Source organism: Triturus cristatus, chromosome 4_2 (assembly GCF_964204655.1).
Source record: "Triturus cristatus chromosome 4_2, aTriCri1.1, whole genome shotgun sequence".
Lineage (NCBI taxonomy): Eukaryota > Metazoa > Chordata > Amphibia > Caudata > Salamandridae > Triturus > Triturus cristatus.
The window spans coordinates 590848851-590867885 of record NC_140586.1 but is presented as its reverse complement, the minus strand read 5'-3'; positions in this window follow the sequence as shown (position 1 = coordinate 590867885).

The window sequence follows — 19035 nt, the reverse complement described above, 5'->3', positions numbered from 1 at the left end:
CCTTGTGGCTCTCCCCAGACCTGTTCCAGAAACTCTTGCAATAGGCCCTGTGTGCCATCAGATAAAGCCATCAGCCTCCTTTTCTACTCCGTCCCAACTCCAGACATTATGATATAGAGCCACATATAGGCACGATCCATGCAAGTCAGTTCCTCTTGATCCATGCTTATCAATGCAGATCTGGAGCTCTCCCTCAAATGATTTCTGTACTTTTACTGAAGTCCTTTTGATTCAACCAATTATTTTGACAGTATGCAGGGATGTTGCACCCAAAGATGACAAGTATCAAACTGTGTTGTATGCTCCCGAAACAGATTTTTGTTACGGTCCCACATTATGTCTGGTTGTGGTTCCGCATCCCCAAATATGAGTCTAAGTCCTCTGGCAAATGCTCCCTCATGTACCCCAATGCCATCAGGATATGAGGTCATCACAGCCCATATTGCGATTATCAGGTAAGTGGAAGGTGAATCAAAAGACCAGTCAAAGAAGAATCATTGGAAGAGCAAGTGTGTCATCCTGTTCATGTTCAAGAAACCCAACTCCAGCTTCAACTTCCTCCTGCAACCCAATGACCAAATTGCAGTGAGTTTCCTCTGGTCCATCTTTAACTCTGCAGAAGGTTGCGGCCTTTACGGAGGCCATGCTGCAGAGTTCATACCGGATACCTCTGGTGCGCCTACAGGCCCCAAGGACCTGCAAGGCCCACAGTTGCCCTTCCCTTAGTGGGCCGTTCCACAGAATCAAGGTAGCCTGGACGAAATTGACCGCTACAATTATTCTTCCCTGTTAGAGTCGGGGATCTCTGGTTGGCGCAAGGTTGCCCTTGTGTCAAGCAGGAACCCTCTCCTCCACGTCAGGGCGCAGGATAACCCCTCGCGAATGACCCTTGCTCACCCTCTAGGTGCGTGGCGTGAGCAGCCAAGGCGATTCCTCAGGCGTTGTTGGTTAAGCACTTACAATCACACACACAGCAAATACATCAATCCCCCCAGAAACGGACACCAGACTTGGATATATATGAAAATACGATTCTTTATGTAAAAATAAGGTATATATATCTCAGCAGACTTATCACAAGACCAATAACGTTTTCGCTATGCCACCAGGTTGTACAGCGGGCAAATGTTCGTTGTTTGTAGTTCCAAATGGATAGTTCGTAGTCTCTTTACTTGTAGTTCCAGTACTCACAGAGATCGGTTCCTGCGAACGGGGAAATAGGGCGTTGCGGGCCCCGAGCCCGATACTGGACTTCTTTCGTGATTAAGAGAGTCGGCACAGGTCGGTGCGACTCTCAACTTCGGGAAGTGTTCTTGGGTCCTCAATCAGCAGGTGTGGGCAAGTAGGCAGGCGCGGCCCGCGACCCTTTGGCACGGCGGTGCAGGAGGGTCTCCACAGCGGGGGCGGCGCGGCCTGAGATGTCCGGGGATAGCGAAGCGGGGTCGCAGGGCACGGTCAGTGCAGCTGGATGACCCGGCGTAGATCACAGTCGTCGGACGGCTTCCGGCGGGAGGGGTGAAAGCGCGGTCAGCGCGCTCCAGTAGCAGGCGGTGACAGGGATGCAGGCGGCCTGGCCCGGGGACAGAGAGCGGCTCTGGACGGAGCGGGGCTCTCACGGGTTTGAGGCAGGCAAGCTTCTGAGTGTCACGGCCCTAGGAGGGGCGATGAGGGGCGCAGTCTCTTTCCAGCGGGATGCACACACGGCTCGAATTGGAGGACGAGCAAAAGCACAGAGAACCCACTGTTCCTGGGGTTCAGTTCAGGGGGCAAGCTCAGATCAAGCCCTTGGAGAATGTTCAAGCACAAAGTAGCAAAGTCTTTTCAGTAAGTCTCTTCCTCTCCTTTCTCAGCAAGGCAAGCAGCAGGCCAGCTCCTCCAGCGTCTTCTTCTCCTTCTAGTCGGGCAGAGGTTCTTTGTGGTAAACAGGATTCTGATTTCCTAGGAGCCAGGCTCCTACTTTTATACCATGATTCTTTTGTTCTTTAGCGCCAGGGGGCCTAGGCCTGGCTCAGTCCAGTTCTGGAGCACTTTGTTATGGTGACTCTGCTCTTTCCTTTCAGCAGCAGGGCAGAGACATCAGCCGCCCCACAGGGGGTGGCGCCGGCTTTGTGGTGGCAGAGCACAGGTCTATTCAAGAGTCAAGGTGTACTCCTCCCACCCATCCAGGCGTAATCTCTCTACCCACCACCTGGCAGCCAACCTGTCTCTGGGGATTCCCCAACCCTGCTCCTTACTGTTGCCAGGCAGAACACATACACACAGCAGAGGCGGACTGAGATGGTCAGGTCAGTAAATACTAACTTTCTAAAAGTAGTATTTACAAACCCAGGATATTAAAATAAACTTGACTACAAGAAGTATTTTATCATCCTGAGTTCAGGCATACTAAACTTGACACTTCTACCATGCTCTCTGAGTCCACTGGGGTCACAGCGTTGGCGGGATCCCAGCAGCCCATTCTGGCCTATGGAGAGCAGGTAGCCTTCAATAGTGAAGAACGAAAATGGCTGTAATTCACTACTAAGACATGCCACACACATCAGGGCATGTCCTACCTTATGCCTACAATGCACCCTGCCCTTGGGCCTACCAGAGGGGTGGCTAATATGTAGGTAAGGGAAGGTTTAGGGACTGGCAAGTGGGGGCACTTGCGCAGTCAGCGCGACGGTCGCGGACCGCGCACAGGGTCTGCGGTGGCAGCCCCTAGACACACTTTACAAGGCTGCTTCCGTGGGTGGCGCAACCAGCGCTGCAAGCCCACCAGCAGCATTGGCATTCACAAGCCCTGGCACCCCGGGTGCACTTTACTGGGGACTGACAGTGAATCCAATAAACCAATCATGAACATCAATTACAGGTACATTTTACTTTGGGAGCACTTGCACTGCGGCACGGATTAGCCGTGGCGCAGTGCCCTGAGCGGACAACACCAGCAAAACAGTCGAGGCACACCATCAAAAAGTGGAAGGGAAACTCACGCCAAGGTGCCAGGTCTAACACGTGTCCCCTCCAGCTGAAATGTGGGGGGAACTACCCTTGCCCAGGGGGTTCCTCGTCACTAAGGCGGAAATACCTGGACAGACCGTCAGCGTTGGCGTGATCTGTACCAGGACGGTGTTCCACCGTAAAGTCCATACCCTGTAGGGAGATGGACCACCTCAACAGCTTCGGGTTTTCACCCCTCATTTGCATCAACCATCTGAGGGGCCTATGGTCCGTCTGAACCCGGAAGTGAGACCCAAACAAGTAGGGTCTTAGCTTCTTCAGCGCCCAGACCACAGCAAATGCTTCTCGCTCAATTGCACTCCACCTACTTTCCCGTGGAAGTAACCTCCTACTGATGAAGGCTACGGGTTGGTCCCAGCCCTCCTCAGTCATCTGCGAGAGAACAGCCCCTACACCATGCTCTGAAGCGTCTGTCTGTACTAGGAATTCCTTGGAGAAGTCAGGGGCCAAGAGCACGGGCGCCGTGCACATGGCAGTCTTCAGGGTGTCGAAAGCTTTCTGACAGGTGTCAGTCCAAATCACGTTCCTGGGCTGCTTCTTGGAAGTCAGCTCTGTCAAGGGGGCAACGATCGTTCCATAGCCCTTGACAAACCTCCTGTAGTACCCAGTGAGCCCCAGGAAGGCCCTCACTGCGGTCTGCGTCTTGGGGGGTTCCCAAGCCAGGATGGTCTCAATTTTGGGTTGCAAGGGTGCCACCTTGCCACTCCCCACTTGGTGTCCCAAGTACACCACGGAACCCTGCCCGATCTGGCACTTGCTTGCCTTGATCGTGAGGCCTGCTCGGCGCAGCGCCATCAACACTTCCCAGAGGTGGCGCAGGTGTTCAGGCCAGGTGGCACTGAACACTGCGATGTCATCCAGGTAGGCGGCACTGAACGCATCCAGCCCAACCAGTACCTGGTTGACCAACCTCTGAAAGGTGGCAGGGGCATTCTTCATCCCAAATGGCATGACTCGGAACTGGAAGTGCCCATCTGGTGTAGAGAATGCTGACCTCTCTTTGGCCCCATCGGTCAAGGCGATCTGCCAGTACCCAGACGTTAAATCAAACGTACTGAGGAACCGGGCAGCCCCCAGCCGATCAATGAGCTCATCAGCTCTGGGGATGGGGTGCGCGTCAGTCTTCGTGACTGAATTGAGTCCTCTGTAGTCCACACAGAACCGGAGTTCAGGTGTGGCTCCCGGCGCAGCAGCTTTGGGGACCAAGACCACGGGGCTGGACCAAGGACTGCTGGAGGACTCAATCACCCCTAGCGCAAGCATTCTGGAGACCTCCTCCTTAATGCAAGCTCTGACCCTGTCAGTTACCCTGTAAGCCTTGTGCTTCACAGGTAAGCTGTCTCCGGTGTCCACATCATGGACGCACCAATCTGTGACACCAGGAACCAGGGAGAATCGGTCGGAAAATTGTCCCAGCAAGTGGCGGCAATCTTCCTGTTGTTCGGGCGTCAGGGTGGGTGAGAGGTTAACTCCATCCACTGACCCATCTTTCTCAGAGGCCACTAAGAGGTCAGGAAGAGGCTCGGTCTCCTCTTCCATTCCATCATCAGTGGCCAGCAGCATGCCCACTTCGGTCCTCTCTAAGTGGGGCTTAAGGCGGTTAACATGTAGGACCCTCAAAGGGTTCCTGGGAGTCTGCATGTCCACCAAGTAGGTGATAGGACTTTTGCGCTCCACAACCTCAAATGGACCTGTCCACTTATCCTGAAGTGCACAAGGCTCCACTGGGGCCAAGACCCACACCTTTTGTCCAGGTTGAAGCTCTACCAGAGTGGCATTCCGGTCGTACCACCGCTTCATCTCCTCCTGGCTGGCTTCCAGATTTGCCTCAGCAAGTTGCCTGAAACGCCGAGTCTGGTTGCGGAAGGCCAGCATGTAACTATATACATTCTGGGGAGGTTTCCTGGGAGATTGCTCCCAGCCTTCCTTTACCAAACTCAGAGGTCCTCTTACCGGGTGACCATACAGAAGCTCAAAGGGGCTGAACCCTAGAGACTTCTGCGGCACCTCTCGGTAAGCGAAGAGCAGGCATGGCAAGAGGACGTCCCACTTACGCCTCATTGGACCGTCCAGGCCCATGATCATGCCTTTGAGGGTTCGGTTGAATCTCTCAACCAACCCATTTCCTTGGGGATGGTAAGGAGTGGTGAACTTGTAAGTTACCCCACACTCCTTCCACAGGGATTTCATATACGTGGATATGAAATTGGTCCCCCTGTCGCTCACCACCTCTAGAGGGAATCCCACTCGGGAGAAAATTCCCATCAGTGCCCGTCCCACCACGGGGGCCGTCACTGTCCTCAGAGGGATGGCTTCAGGGTACCGGGTGGCATGGTCCACCAAGACCAGGATGAACCTGTTGCCCAGGGCTGTCTTGGGGTCCAGAGGCCCCACAATATCAATACCCACTCGTTGGAATGGCGTACCGACCACAGGGAAAGGTTGCAGAGGAGCCTTGTGCTTCCCTCCGCTCTTACCACTTGCCTGGCAAGTCTGACAGGTTCTGCAGTAGGAATCTGAATTCTTGTGCATTTGGGGCCAGTAAAAGTGGGTGACAAGCCTGTCATAGGTCTTGTCCATCCCCAAATGTCCTGCTAAAGGCACATCGTGAGCCAGCCCCAGTAGGAAGGTTCTGAACTTCTGGGGTACCACCAGCACACGGGCTGACCCAGGTTCAGCAGCCTTAGGCTCGGAATACAGGAGGTCACTCTCCCAGTACACGTAATGTGTTTTGGCCTGAACACCATTGGCCTGGTCTGCAGCCTGTTGCCGCATACCCACGAGAGAAGGGCATTCTTTCTGCTCCCTGCAGAATTCCTCCCTGGAGGGACCTCCTTCTTGCTGCCAATGGGTCAGCTCAGGCAAGTCTCCCAGTTCGGCAATCTGTTCCCCGGTAGGCTCCAGAGCATCCCCCTCAGGGTCTACTTCCTCCTGGGCCGTGGGAACTTCGGGGGCCGGTTTCCCGCGCCTCCTGCGCCTTCTCCCTAAGGCCGGTTCCTGGACCTCTCCCTCAGGCTCCAGGACCCTCTCAACACCCCTACTAGCTGCCATGGACCGGGTGGTCACGCACGCCCAGTCGGGTAGACCCACCATCCTCAGATGCGTGGTCTTCTCCACCTTTTCCCAAGGGGAGCTCTCCAGGTCGTTTCCTAGCAGACAGTCCACAGGCATGTCAGTTCTCACAGCGACTTGCAGAGTACCAGAAACCTCCCCCCACTCAAAGGGAACTTGAGCCATTGGACAACGACTCTCTATGTTGTCAGCATTGACAACCCTACAGTAGGCATTGGGTACAATCTGCTCTTGAGACACCAGGTGTTGCCTCACCGAGGTCACGCTGGCTCCTGTATCTCTAAGAGCCTCAACCTTCTTTCCATTGATGGTTACTACTTGCCCATATTTCTTAGTGTTAGAGGGCAGGTAGGTTACAGGGACCATCTCACTGTCTCCTAGCGAGACTAGGGTCATCTGCCCGGGACCCCCACCCTCCTGGACTGCTACTTCCTCCCCAAAGTTAACACTAGCTACTTGCCGGGGTGGAGCACCAGTGGGTGCGGTCTTACCAAACAGGCGACACTTAGGATCAGAGGCAATGTGACCCGGGTCACCACACCTATAACAATTGAAGGGCCCCTTTGGAACAGGTCTACCTGTCGGGGCCCCGTTCTGCTGCGGGGTTGGGGGAGGCTGAGAACCCTTCTGCTGGTTCCCTTGGGAATTACTTTGGGGGCCTTTTTGGAACCCCTTCTGTTTACCCTTGTCCCCCCCACTCTTCTGCTGGGGACCCTGCCCACCTTTGGCGGAGTCTCCCACTTGACCCTTGTGGACCCTGGTGCTGAGCCAGCGGTCCGCCTCCTCAGCAAGCTTCCTCGGGTTGGACAGCTTGCTATCTATCAGGTGCTGGCGTAGCTCAGGAAAACATTGACTGGACAAGTGCTCCCATGCAATTAAATCAAGCAGCCCTTGATAATCATTCACTTTGCTACCCTTCACCCAACCATCCAGCGCTCTGCAGAAAAAGGTCACATATTCCACATACGTACTCTCAGGGATCTTCTTGGTCTCCCTGAACCTCTGTCGATATAGCTCCGGAGTTAACCCATACCTGGTCATTAAAGCTTCCTTCATATGGGGGTATGAGGTTTGGACTTCTAAGGGCAAATCTAACAGTGTGTCCCGCCCTTCAGCAAGGAACCTTCCCCACAACCCCGCTCCCCAGTCTTTCTCAGGGACCCGGTGTGAGGACATGGCCACCTCGTAGGCCCTAAACCACTGCCCTATGTCATCCTTTCTGAAATACTCCTTTACTACATCTTTGGGGATGTACACCTTGGACTCTACCTGCGCTGGTGGAGTGCTGCCACCAGAAGGAGCGGTGTCCAAACTTTTCGCCTTCAGCTCCAACTCCTTCAATCTGATATCGTGATCCATTTGGCGTTGTTGTGCCTCCAGGGCCAACTTCTGCTTTTCCATTTCCATTTGTCCTGCCAACTTTGCCATCTCCATTGCATGCGCCCTGTCTGCTGCCCTGTCGGCCAGCTCCTCTGGCGACCGGACTCTGCTGGGCTCCTCAAGGTTGTCGGGTGGAACGATGTCCCCCGCATTCCGTAGGTCTCGTGACTCCTTCCAGGCTCTCAACGCCTTGGTGTACTGGGGCTTCCTCTTGCATCCAGCATGGGGGACTCTGAATTTTACACTGTAGCCTTTCAATTGCTCCATCGTGTAGCCTTCCAGTCTCTCCCAATCCACCTCATCTATTCCAGAAATCACAGAGAGCGCTCTTCCAGCAGAGAGTGAGCCAGGCATGGTTGCAGTAATGGCAGATGTTTCAACAAAGTTCAACAATTACAAACCTGTGGCCGCGTTATTTGGTCTGCTCTCACTATCTGGTGATTAATAATTCACTGTATGCAAATTACAAGTGCAAATCCGAAATCCCAACCGCTGCCAACAATGTTAGAGTCGGGGATCTCTGGTTGGCGCAAGGTTGCCCTTGTGTCAAGCAGGAACCCTCTCCTCCACGTCAGGGCGCAGGATAACCCCTCGCGAATGACCCTTGCTCACCCTCTAGGTGCGTGGCGTGAGCAGCCAAGGCGATTCCTCAGGCGTTGTTGGTTAAGCACTTACAATCACACACACAGCAAATACATCAATCCCCCCAGAAACGGACACCAGACTTGGATATATATGAAAATACGATTCTTTATGTAAAAATAAGGTATATATATCTCAGCAGACTTATCACAAGACCAATAACGTTTTCGCTATGCCACCAGGTTGTACAGCGGGCAAATGTTCGTTGTTTGTAGTTCCAAATGGATAGTTCGTAGTCTCTTTACTTGTAGTTCCAGTACTCACAGAGATCGGTTCCTGCGAACGGGGAAATAGGGCGTTGCGGGCCCCGAGCCCGATACTGGACTTCTTTCGTGATTAAGAGAGTCGGCACAGGTCGGTGCGACTCTCAACTTCGGGAAGTGTTCTTGGGTCCTCAATCAGCAGGTGTGGGCAAGTAGGCAGGCGCGGCCCGCGACCCTTTGGCACGGCGGTGCAGGAGGGTCTCCACAGCGGGGGCGGCGCGGCCTGAGATGTCCGGGGATAGCGAAGCGGGGTCGCAGGGCACGGTCAGTGCAGCTGGATGACCCGGCGTAGATCACAGTCGTCGGACGGCTTCCGGCGGGAGGGGTGAAAGCGCGGTCAGCGCGCTCCAGTAGCAGGCGGTGACAGGGATGCAGGCGGCCTGGCCCGGGGACAGAGAGCGGCTCTGGACGGAGCGGGGCTCTCACGGGTTTGAGGCAGGCAAGCTTCTGAGTGTCACGGCCCTAGGAGGGGCGATGAGGGGCGCAGTCTCTTTCCAGCGGGATGCACACACGGCTCGAATTGGAGGACGAGCAAAAGCACAGAGAACCCACTGTTCCTGGGGTTCAGTTCAGGGGGCAAGCTCAGATCAAGCCCTTGGAGAATGTTCAAGCACAAAGTAGCAAAGTCTTTTCAGTAAGTCTCTTCCTCTCCTTTCTCAGCAAGGCAAGCAGCAGGCCAGCTCCTCCAGCGTCTTCTTCTCCTTCTAGTCGGGCAGAGGTTCTTTGTGGTAAACAGGATTCTGATTTCCTAGGAGCCAGGCTCCTACTTTTATACCATGATTCTTTTGTTCTTTAGCGCCAGGGGGCCTAGGCCTGGCTCAGTCCAGTTCTGGAGCACTTTGTTATGGTGACTCTGCTCTTTCCTTTCAGCAGCAGGGCAGAGACATCAGCCGCCCCACAGGGGGTGGCGCCGGCTTTGTGGTGGCAGAGCACAGGTCTATTCAAGAGTCAAGGTGTACTCCTCCCACCCATCCAGGCGTAATCTCTCTACCCACCACCTGGCAGCCAACCTGTCTCTGGGGATTCCCCAACCCTGCTCCTTACTGTTGCCAGGCAGAACACATACACACAGCAGAGGCGGACTGAGATGGTCAGGTCAGTAAATACTAACTTTCTAAAAGTAGTATTTACAAACCCAGGATATTAAAATAAACTTGACTACAAGAAGTATTTTATCATCCTGAGTTCAGGCATACTAAACTTGACACTTCTACCATGCTCTCTGAGTCCACTGGGGTCACAGCGTTGGCGGGATCCCAGCAGCCCATTCTGGCCTATGGAGAGCAGGTAGCCTTCAATAGTGAAGAACGAAAATGGCTGTAATTCACTACTAAGACATGCCACACACATCAGGGCATGTCCTACCTTATGCCTACAATGCACCCTGCCCTTGGGCCTACCAGAGGGGTGGCTAATATGTAGGTAAGGGAAGGTTTAGGGACTGGCAAGTGGGGGCACTTGCGCAGTCAGCGCGACGGTCGCGGACCGCGCACAGGGTCTGCGGTGGCAGCCCCTAGACACACTTTACAAGGCTGCTTCCGTGGGTGGCGCAACCAGCGCTGCAAGCCCACCAGCAGCATTGGCATTCACAAGCCCTGGCACCCCGGGTGCACTTTACTGGGGACTGACAGTGAATCCAATAAACCAATCATGAACATCAATTACAGGTACATTTTACTTTGGGAGCACTTGCACTGCGGCACGGATTAGCCGTGGCGCAGTGCCCTGAGCGGACAACACCAGCAAAACAGTCGAGGCACACCATCAAAAAGTGGAAGGGAAACTCACGCCAAGGTGCCAGGTCTAACATTCCCTCATTGTTTCCAGCTCTGGATCTGCATACCTCTCTGTCCTTGGATTTAGATTTATTTTCCACTAAACTTCACTCCATCTCATGTTATACCATAATTAATGCGCACCCATGACTCCCCTCCTGTTCCTCTGCTTCAACAGCAGTACTCTTATGCTATGCATGACCTTGAGCTAGTCCAGCACAATAATGAGGAGGCAGATAATTTGCTACTCAATTGAATTCAATTTTATGCATATTCTGGAAATCAAAAGAAGTCCACATAAGAGTACATTAATCACATTAATATACCTTTAAAAAACATTAAAAAAAATGTAAAAACTTTTATACAGATAACCTCCATTTATCGGAAACAAGAGAAGTTTTTGTTTTGCTGCTGCTGTCTAAATATTATTCTTTAAAAACATTGGTCTTAAGATGTAATGATGCTGAAGGATCAATGCAGGGCAGACAAATAATACATGATTAAGACAGATTGCACAATTTCTCTTTTGTCTCTGGAGTTAGACTAGTTCGCTATTAACACATATAAAGGAAGTAAATTCATACGTACGAAGAAGATCATGATCGAGATTCCAAGACAAATATTGCAGTGATTGACAGGAAGAGGTCACCACCTCACACTTTTCCTTTGATTTGCAATATTTTATATCTAACTGTTGACTAATGAGTGTGGAGGAATGTTATAGGACGCTTTTGAGTTGCATATGAGAAATGAGACCATTGTCGCCTGCTTTAATCCAAATTAGTTCAGCACATGCTCTAGGTTCCTGGAAAATGAATATTTTCCTGGTTTTGAGCCGAACATTTCTAAGCTCCGGCGACCTCTTAATAAATGCTCTTTACTGTTTTTAAGCAAAAAATCCCACCGACTCACACTAGCTAACCCTTGCACATAGCAACTTGTTAAGCCAAATTCCAGTATTAAGTTTGGAACCGGAACAGACTAATTAAATGTGTACAATTTATGCAGAATTCGCTTTTCCATTTTCTCAGAAAAAATCCCACCTCTGCAAATTAATAGATTCAATGGCATATAGTGTTGGGGGCACTTTCGCCTTATAAACTGATAGCAAGTGAAGCAAATGTCTCCGCTCCATAGCATTATAAAAGGTTCTTAGCCCACTGGCATGTGATGAAGCCTCGGAGAATCAGTAGTTGATATGATCATTTTCAGTCATTCTACCTGTTATAATTTTCCCCAAGTAGGGATATGTTTTACTTGGCAGGGTATGCTCAGACGTGAGTCCCTTGCTCACTTTGCCACTGGATTCAAGCAAGCCTGGCTGAAGACGGCTGAAATGCCAGAAACCGGTCCTAGGAAGCTTGTTTCCGGTCCAGGGAAGACATGGCTTGGCAGTTCGGGCTGGACTGTTCCCATGAGGCACAGGGTCAGACTGATTTGCATATGGCCATGTCTGAACTGGGGTGGCAGAGTGGGCTAAAGAACAGTGATGGATTAAACCCAGATCAGTTGACTGGGGGTGAGTGCTTGCAATGTTCAACACTCCGTCCATCATTTCCTTTGGTTTTTGCTTTGTTCGCCATAAGTTGGCAGGGTATGCTCAGACGTGAGTCCCTTGCTCACTTTGCCACTGGATTCAAGCAAGCCTGGCTGAAGACGGCTGAAATGCCAGAAACCGGTCCTAGGAAGCTTGTTTCCGGTCCAGGGAAGACATGGCTTGGCAGTTCGGGCTGGACTGTTCCCATGAGGCACAGGGTCAGACTGATTTGCATATGGCCATGTCTGAACTGGGGTGGCAGAGTGGGCTAAAGAACAGTGATGGATTAAACCCAGATCAGTTGACTGGGGGTGAGTGCTTGCAATGTTCAACACTCCGTCCATCATTTCCTTTGGTTTTTGCTTTGTTCGCCATAAGTTGGCAGGGTATGCTCAGACGTGAGTCCCTTGCTCACTTTGCCACTGGATTCAAGCAAGCCTGGCTGAAGACGGCTGAAATGCCAGAAACCGGTCCTAGGAAGCTTGTTTCCGGTCCAGGGAAGACATGGCTTGGCAGTTCGGGCTGGACTGTTCCCATGAGGCACAGGGTCAGACTGATTTGCATATGGCCATGTCTGAACTGGGGTGGCAGAGTGGGCTAAAGAACAGTGATGGATTAAACCCAGATCAGTTGACTGGGGGTGAGTGCTTGCAATGTTCAACACTCCGTCCATCATTTCCTTTGGTTTTTGCCATATGTTTTACTATCTCCAAATTCCCAGATCCTAAGACTGAGACATAGTTCCAGGCCTTCCTGACTTTTCTTCCTTTGAAAATCAGTAACTTACTTTTTGATACATTAATTTTCAAAAAATGAAAACTAACATACTGCTGCAAGGAGGCCGACCTGTTTTTCTAGCCCTTGGACATTAGTTCTAGTATAACTATATCAGCCACATACATCAAACATGGAAAAGGACTGCCACCAATACTAAGGATATCCCCTTAAGTTGTCAGGGAGATCTGAAATGTAAAGGGAGAAAAGTAATGGAGCCAACGAACAACCCTGCTTCAAATCATTTTTGGTTGAGATTATGGAGGAAAGACCTCTATCCCCACCCAGTAATACCTGATACCAAGTGGTAGAATGAAGAGTGATAAGCAAAGTGAGAAGTGTTTCAGGCATACCTAAATACAAAAAAATGTGTTGATATTGTAAGGTAGTCCGAGAAGTCTATAAATGCAGCATATACATTAAGCGCACAGATGGAAACATACTTTTCCTCTATAAGCTTCTACGTGAAAATATTGTCAAGCATGTAATGTTTCTTCCTAAAACTCGCTTGTTCTATAGGCAGAATCTTTCTTCTTCAACCCACTCCGTAAGGCATTCCAAGATGTTTTTAGCAAATATTTTCCCTTCCGCATCAGGCAGTGCAATTTGGTGGTAATTACAGGGAAGATTTCTGGGGCCCATTTTGTGTAGGGGGAATAGTATACTTCCAGACCAAGAAGGGGGATTTCCTCCATGTTGACAGCAGTAAGCTAAAAGAGGTGTGAGGAACATCACCCAGAGAAGCCTTCCTTTTAATAAAGGTAATGGGGACCTCATCGGGCCCCAATGCCCCAGAAGGTCTCATTCCCTGACTTATAATCTCAATCTCTTTCGTAGTAGTAGTAACACGCAATACTGAGGGAAAAAAGCCAAGGGAAGAGGTGGCAACTCTGGTCCTCCATTGCATGAATATAATTCTTCTAAATAAACTCTCCATTCAGCTTTGTTTATTGGATTTTGTTCTAGTGCCACAGCAGTTAGAAATTATTTCCCAGAATCTTTTAACATCTTTGCGTAAAGATGCTTCTTTCAATTGAAACCAATTATGGTCATCCTTCTCTTTTTTGAGGGACAATTTCATTCTCTGCCTTCTTTATTCAGTAGATTAATTTATTTGCTTTGTTCTGCGGAGAAATAAATAAATTGTCTCCTCACTAGTCTATTTATCTCCCTATTTAAATGCGTAACAGAATTAAAATGTGGTCTCCTTAAAGAGACAGGGGTGTTTAATTTGCATTTAAATACCAGAGACTTCAAACTATTTGCTTACACAAGTAAAGGGTCCGGAAGCAAAAACTGGCTTCACTGTTAATGTTGCCAAAATTTCTTTCAGCTTGCCAAATGACTTGGAATTCCAATGGGTTCTACCATTTGATCTCCCACCCCCCACTGCTATATTTTTGAAATTCCAGGGCCTTACTTCCTTCAATACTAAATCAATCCTGCAAAAGATAACCTTATGATCACTGTAAAGGTTATCATGAACATTCATATCAGAGATAATTTTAGATGTAGTAAATGGAACAATCACATAATCAATGACTGATCATCTGACAGAGGATTTATGCGTGAAATTGCAGGATTATCATTCTCTATTCTTTCATTCACTATTAAAAATTCCTTGTTCCTTAATACTTCCAACACCAATAGGCCTCTTTTACCTATTCTATTATTGGGAGAAAAATAGAGTGAGCGATTGTTAGTGCTTCTTCTTTGACTTCATGTGTGAATAGCCCTAAAGCGTTGGAAAAGTTGGCATTATGGTCTCCTATCAATACTATGTATTTACATTCCTCTCTCTTTGTTACCTTAGCTGTGAAAGAGAATATTTGGGTTACCACCTATGTTCCCTGTAAGCTGTTCGTGTACGTGGACACGCAGCCTACTGTTTGCAGGCATGCAGGACTTCTGCGGGAGCGCGCATGAAGAGAAAGACTTCCCGAGCTTTTTAAATGATTAACGCTGAAGGAAGCTTTCTCTTGGTGCATGCTGTCATACCTGCTCTTCCATAGCTTTTCTGATGGGGGGCCTCTGGAAAGGGAAAGTATGACTTCATGGGCAGACGGCTGTTATCAATGCGTCTGCTGTCCTGTTGGTGTGAAGTGCATTCTTATGTGGATGCACTTAGACCTTTACAAACCCTTCATTTCAAACTGGATTCCTTTTTAATAAGCTTACATGTGGCTTCTGCGTCCCCTATGGCCCGAGCTGCTGCTAACTTTGGTGCTGATGAACCAAGTTCGAATCTCAGCAGCGCTCAACATCCTGTGATTCTGGGCAGATCACTTAGTCTTCCCAGCTTACAAAAACAATGTAACTGGTGCTCATGTAAAATTTTCCAATGCTTTGCCCTAAATAAAAACAGCAGAAAAATGCACAATGTGGTAAAATCAAAGAATTGGCATAAAAGAGTAAAGACAAATAAATGCATTTTTAGTGGCTGTTTTGTACAAAGTTAAACCTGCTTAGATCATAGCTTCCCTGCTTAGCTTGGGCAATCTTAAACAAATATTTTATTTTACCAAAACTCCTTTTTCTTCATTGTTGCATATAAAATCCCTTTCAAATATGTGACTTCAGAATACCAGTTGTACAAAAACTTATTGTGTTTTATATAATAGACTATAATGTTGCTCTTCAACAATCTGGGACACCTACAGGGTTTACATCACAACTATCTTGCCTATTAGTTCACTAGTGGTTCGTGTTTCAAAACGATAGGCCTCATTTACAATATTTTGACGCACAGCAGCCCAGCAAGAGTTCCTGATACACTGCCGTGTGTCAAAAGAAAAGGGCAGGAATGTGCCATATCTACAAGACACAGCAAATTCCTTTCCTCTTCCCCTGTGCTGGCGCCCAATGGGCTGCCATGCGCCAACGCAGGCACCCTTGTGCCATTGTGCAAGGGCGTCTGCATTGTAGGGGTGATTGGTTTTGTGCAGGAAGGGACACCTTTCGGCACACAAACAATCACAAGAGGAGTTTTCCTCTTTCTATGTGTGCTTCATTCTGCAGCACACATGGAGAATGTAAAAACAAGGAGAAATAAAGGTATTTATCCTTGTTGCGCCTCCCTTACGCCTTCCCTGGGGAGGAATAGAAATCTGATGCATTCCCAGGTTTACGAAACCGTGTAAATCTGGAAATGTGTCAGGTTCCATGGATGTTGTGTGGGAACACCCAGAGCAACACCCATGGAACACCCCTTTCACGCAGAGTAATGCGTGAAAGGGGGCCTTATTTACAAGGACATGAATAGCTACGCAGGGTTAAAGGGTGAGTGATCTAACTTCTGACAAATACCACTAATTCTGGTAGCGCACTCGCTTGGTTAGTGAGTTGTCACATGTTTTTGACGCACATGGCCTTGAATGTAGTGCACAGAGACCATTTAATGCTGCACATAGGGGGAAAAATTGGTTACCACTTGTCCATAGTCAGGGGGCATTATGCATTTACACCAAAACTGATTCATTAATATCCTGTTTACCTTTAAAAAGCATTTTTACTGCCTGAAAGTCTATAGTTGATACTTAAAAGAATTGCAACTCCCCCTTTTTCATGTCCTCTCCTAGAAGGCTTTGCAGGGCTACTTATAACAAAGTAACCTTCTAACGCAAAATCATTAGTTAGCCAGATTTCTTGTATACATATTACATCAGCCGCCAGACTATTCAGAAATATAAGGTTATTAATATCAGTCAACAGACCAGCAGCATTCCAAGAGGCCACTTTGAGGTTATTACGAGGTGCTTATTTTGCAGTTTGGCCCAGTGGAACCCCCTAGAGTTAAGGAGTCCTACTAACCAACTCCAGTTCCCAGTCTCTTCTTCTGGGTCTGGACCATTCCCCCACCCTTTCGTACAGTATAGGGAAACCCTCCAACCCCCCTTACTGAACGAGACCCTCAGATTGTTTAACTCTTCATTTGACAAATAATCTAAGTGTGGGAAACCTGGGTGGTAATTCCCCTCGGTCCAGGTTTTTAACAAGGAGCTTCTAGTATCCTTCTTCAACTGTTAGGGTATTACATCAATGCTTTGACTGCGTAGCTTATCACTGCCTAACACTAAATTGGATGCCACTTTTGAGGTAAATGTAACTCTAGCCCTGCAATTTGTCCCTATTTGGACTAGTCAATTATCGCTACTTTGGACCATATGTGTAACTCAGCAGTGTCAGCAAACAACCCAATAAAAAGCCCTATTAAAGTTAAATTCTCGTTAGAAAATGGCCTGGTTGGGAGAGTGAAATGGTTTCAGAATAAACTCTTTGATATTTTGAAGGTGAGATGTCCAGAATGATCAGGGAGAGTAAAATCTTCCATAAGGGGTGATCCCACAGACTCTGAATTCTTGGGGTCCATATGCCTGTCCACACCATCAGACCAAAGGCTAAGAGGTATCATAAGAAGCTGCAGATTCTAGTGCAATATCTTAAATTGACTCTTTTAGGCCCACCTATTGGCTCCAACATCCCTCTTGGAAAAATAGGTTGAGCTTGCATGAAATCCTTTCAAAGCATTCACATGTAACGATGTATTTCTCAGGGTGTTGGATTTAGTTTTTTTGCATGCTTGTACTCAAACCAGTCTCCCAGAATGGAGTTTCTTAGCCATCATAGCTTATTTTCTAGGGAGAGCTTCTCTGCTTTATAAAACCTTAGGCAAAAAGTGCTTGATGCCCTGACTGATTGGACTTAGCTAGAATTACTTGGGGCGCTGAGGGAATGAGCCCAGGTACAGTTCTATCTCGAACGTAGAAGACAGAGTACCAAGTTCAAAGGTTTCTGGGATATCAGATAGTCAATTATTCTTAATGGCAGACAGTCGTTGTCCACTGCCAGTGGATCCACAAGCTGAACCCAGGCTGCCAGCCGAGCTTGACCAAGCACGGCAAGCCCTTCCCCCTACTCTGGGATCCTCCCATCTCCTGATCTACCACCTCAGCCAGCCTCAACCCCCTTTGCCCTTACCCGGACTTGCCAGCAGCCTCTGTTTCGTAAATGTCAGGATGTTCAGTGCATATAGGGGCGGCAGGAGGTTAGTACTGCACAGGAGAGGATGGACCTGACTGCCTATTAAGAAGTGGCTGCTAATGCATAGGACAGGTTGCGGCACAGGCACCCAGGCCACTTCCATGGAGACAGGGAGCAACAAATAGTCAAAAGGGAGTTGAGCAAAGAGCTTCCTGTCTTCTTGGGCTCAATAAATTCCACTTATGGGTGTAGATGTAGAGAGGGGTGGAAAGGGAGTGCGACAGAGTCACGATCTTGTAGGTAAAAATTCCTTTAGGCAGTGCAAATCATTTAATCACCACAACTCCAACAAAATGAGTACAAACAGGTTTATTGCATATGCCAGGCTAGTACAGCTTGTAGAGCGACGTGCTATAAGAAAAGCAAAAGTCAGTCTCAACTTACACACACTTCGAGTCTAGTCTTATAATACTAATTTTGGCATTAGTCCACGTTTGATACAATGTTCACAATAGAAAAAGCTTCCTGCTTTTCCGTTATGTTCCACCCAGACATGGGAACATTCACGCTGCTCCGAATTTCCTGTTACATATTCAAGAGAGGAAGTTTCTCAGCCAGAATACAATGGGAAGAAGAAAACACTTAAGCCACACCGCATTTAGACCCTTTTTTGAAAGCAGGCTGTAGGTTATTTCCAGATACAAATGTGCAACTTAACACGTGCGTTTAACTACACATTGAAATCACATTATACTGTTTTCCTTTCTTTACATAATATTTCACAGTTTGGGCGCAAGTAATAGGTAAAACAGAATAATAAGGGCCTAAATCTAAATTAGGATTTTGATTCCTCAATCTAAAGTCCGGAACCAGCCGCAACAACGCAGCAATGCCCCTTCCATACTGGTTTCCTATTGCTCTCTACCATTGTGTGGACCTCCATGCTCTAGTTCTTTGTATGTGTCAGCTCACCCTTCCTTTTTCACTAAAAAGGCGGTTTCCATGGCTGTCCTGCGACAAATGCCCTCCAGCAGCTGCCATTTTGTGCTTAAAGCGGCCCGAGGCCGCGCCCGAAGCCATAAGGCCATGAAGCCCCTTCGAGCTCCTCCCTCAGTGTCTGGCTTTTCACAGCCATGCAGGATTAGGAGCACCGCCCCTTCATCCCTGCCCCCCCCCCCCACTTTCCGAGAAACAAAGGTGCGGCGACCCCGATTCCGAGTTTGGGACTAGATGCAGGAGCAGGATGTTCCTCATCTCCTGCTGTCTAACCTGCTCCAGGGTATGGTATCGCCGCTCCCTCCACTCCCTCTTGAACTCCTGTGTGCTGGTGCTCTCCTGTGTGTCTTGTGCCTATGCTCTCACTCAATGTGTCACCGATGCTGACTGGCTCTACGCCACTCTTGCTACTCCCCTATCTGGTTTCTACCTTAATTTGCAAACTGCCAGTGGCTTAGAAACTTCTCCTAAAGTCGCCCTATATTCGCCTTTGAACAGCCCAGACAGAAGAAACAACATCATACGTGGTGGTGGCCTGGGGGGCAGCAGAATTTTTGGAGCTGCCAATCCTCACTGGAAAGACTATGGTTAACTCCTATTGGGGATTCTG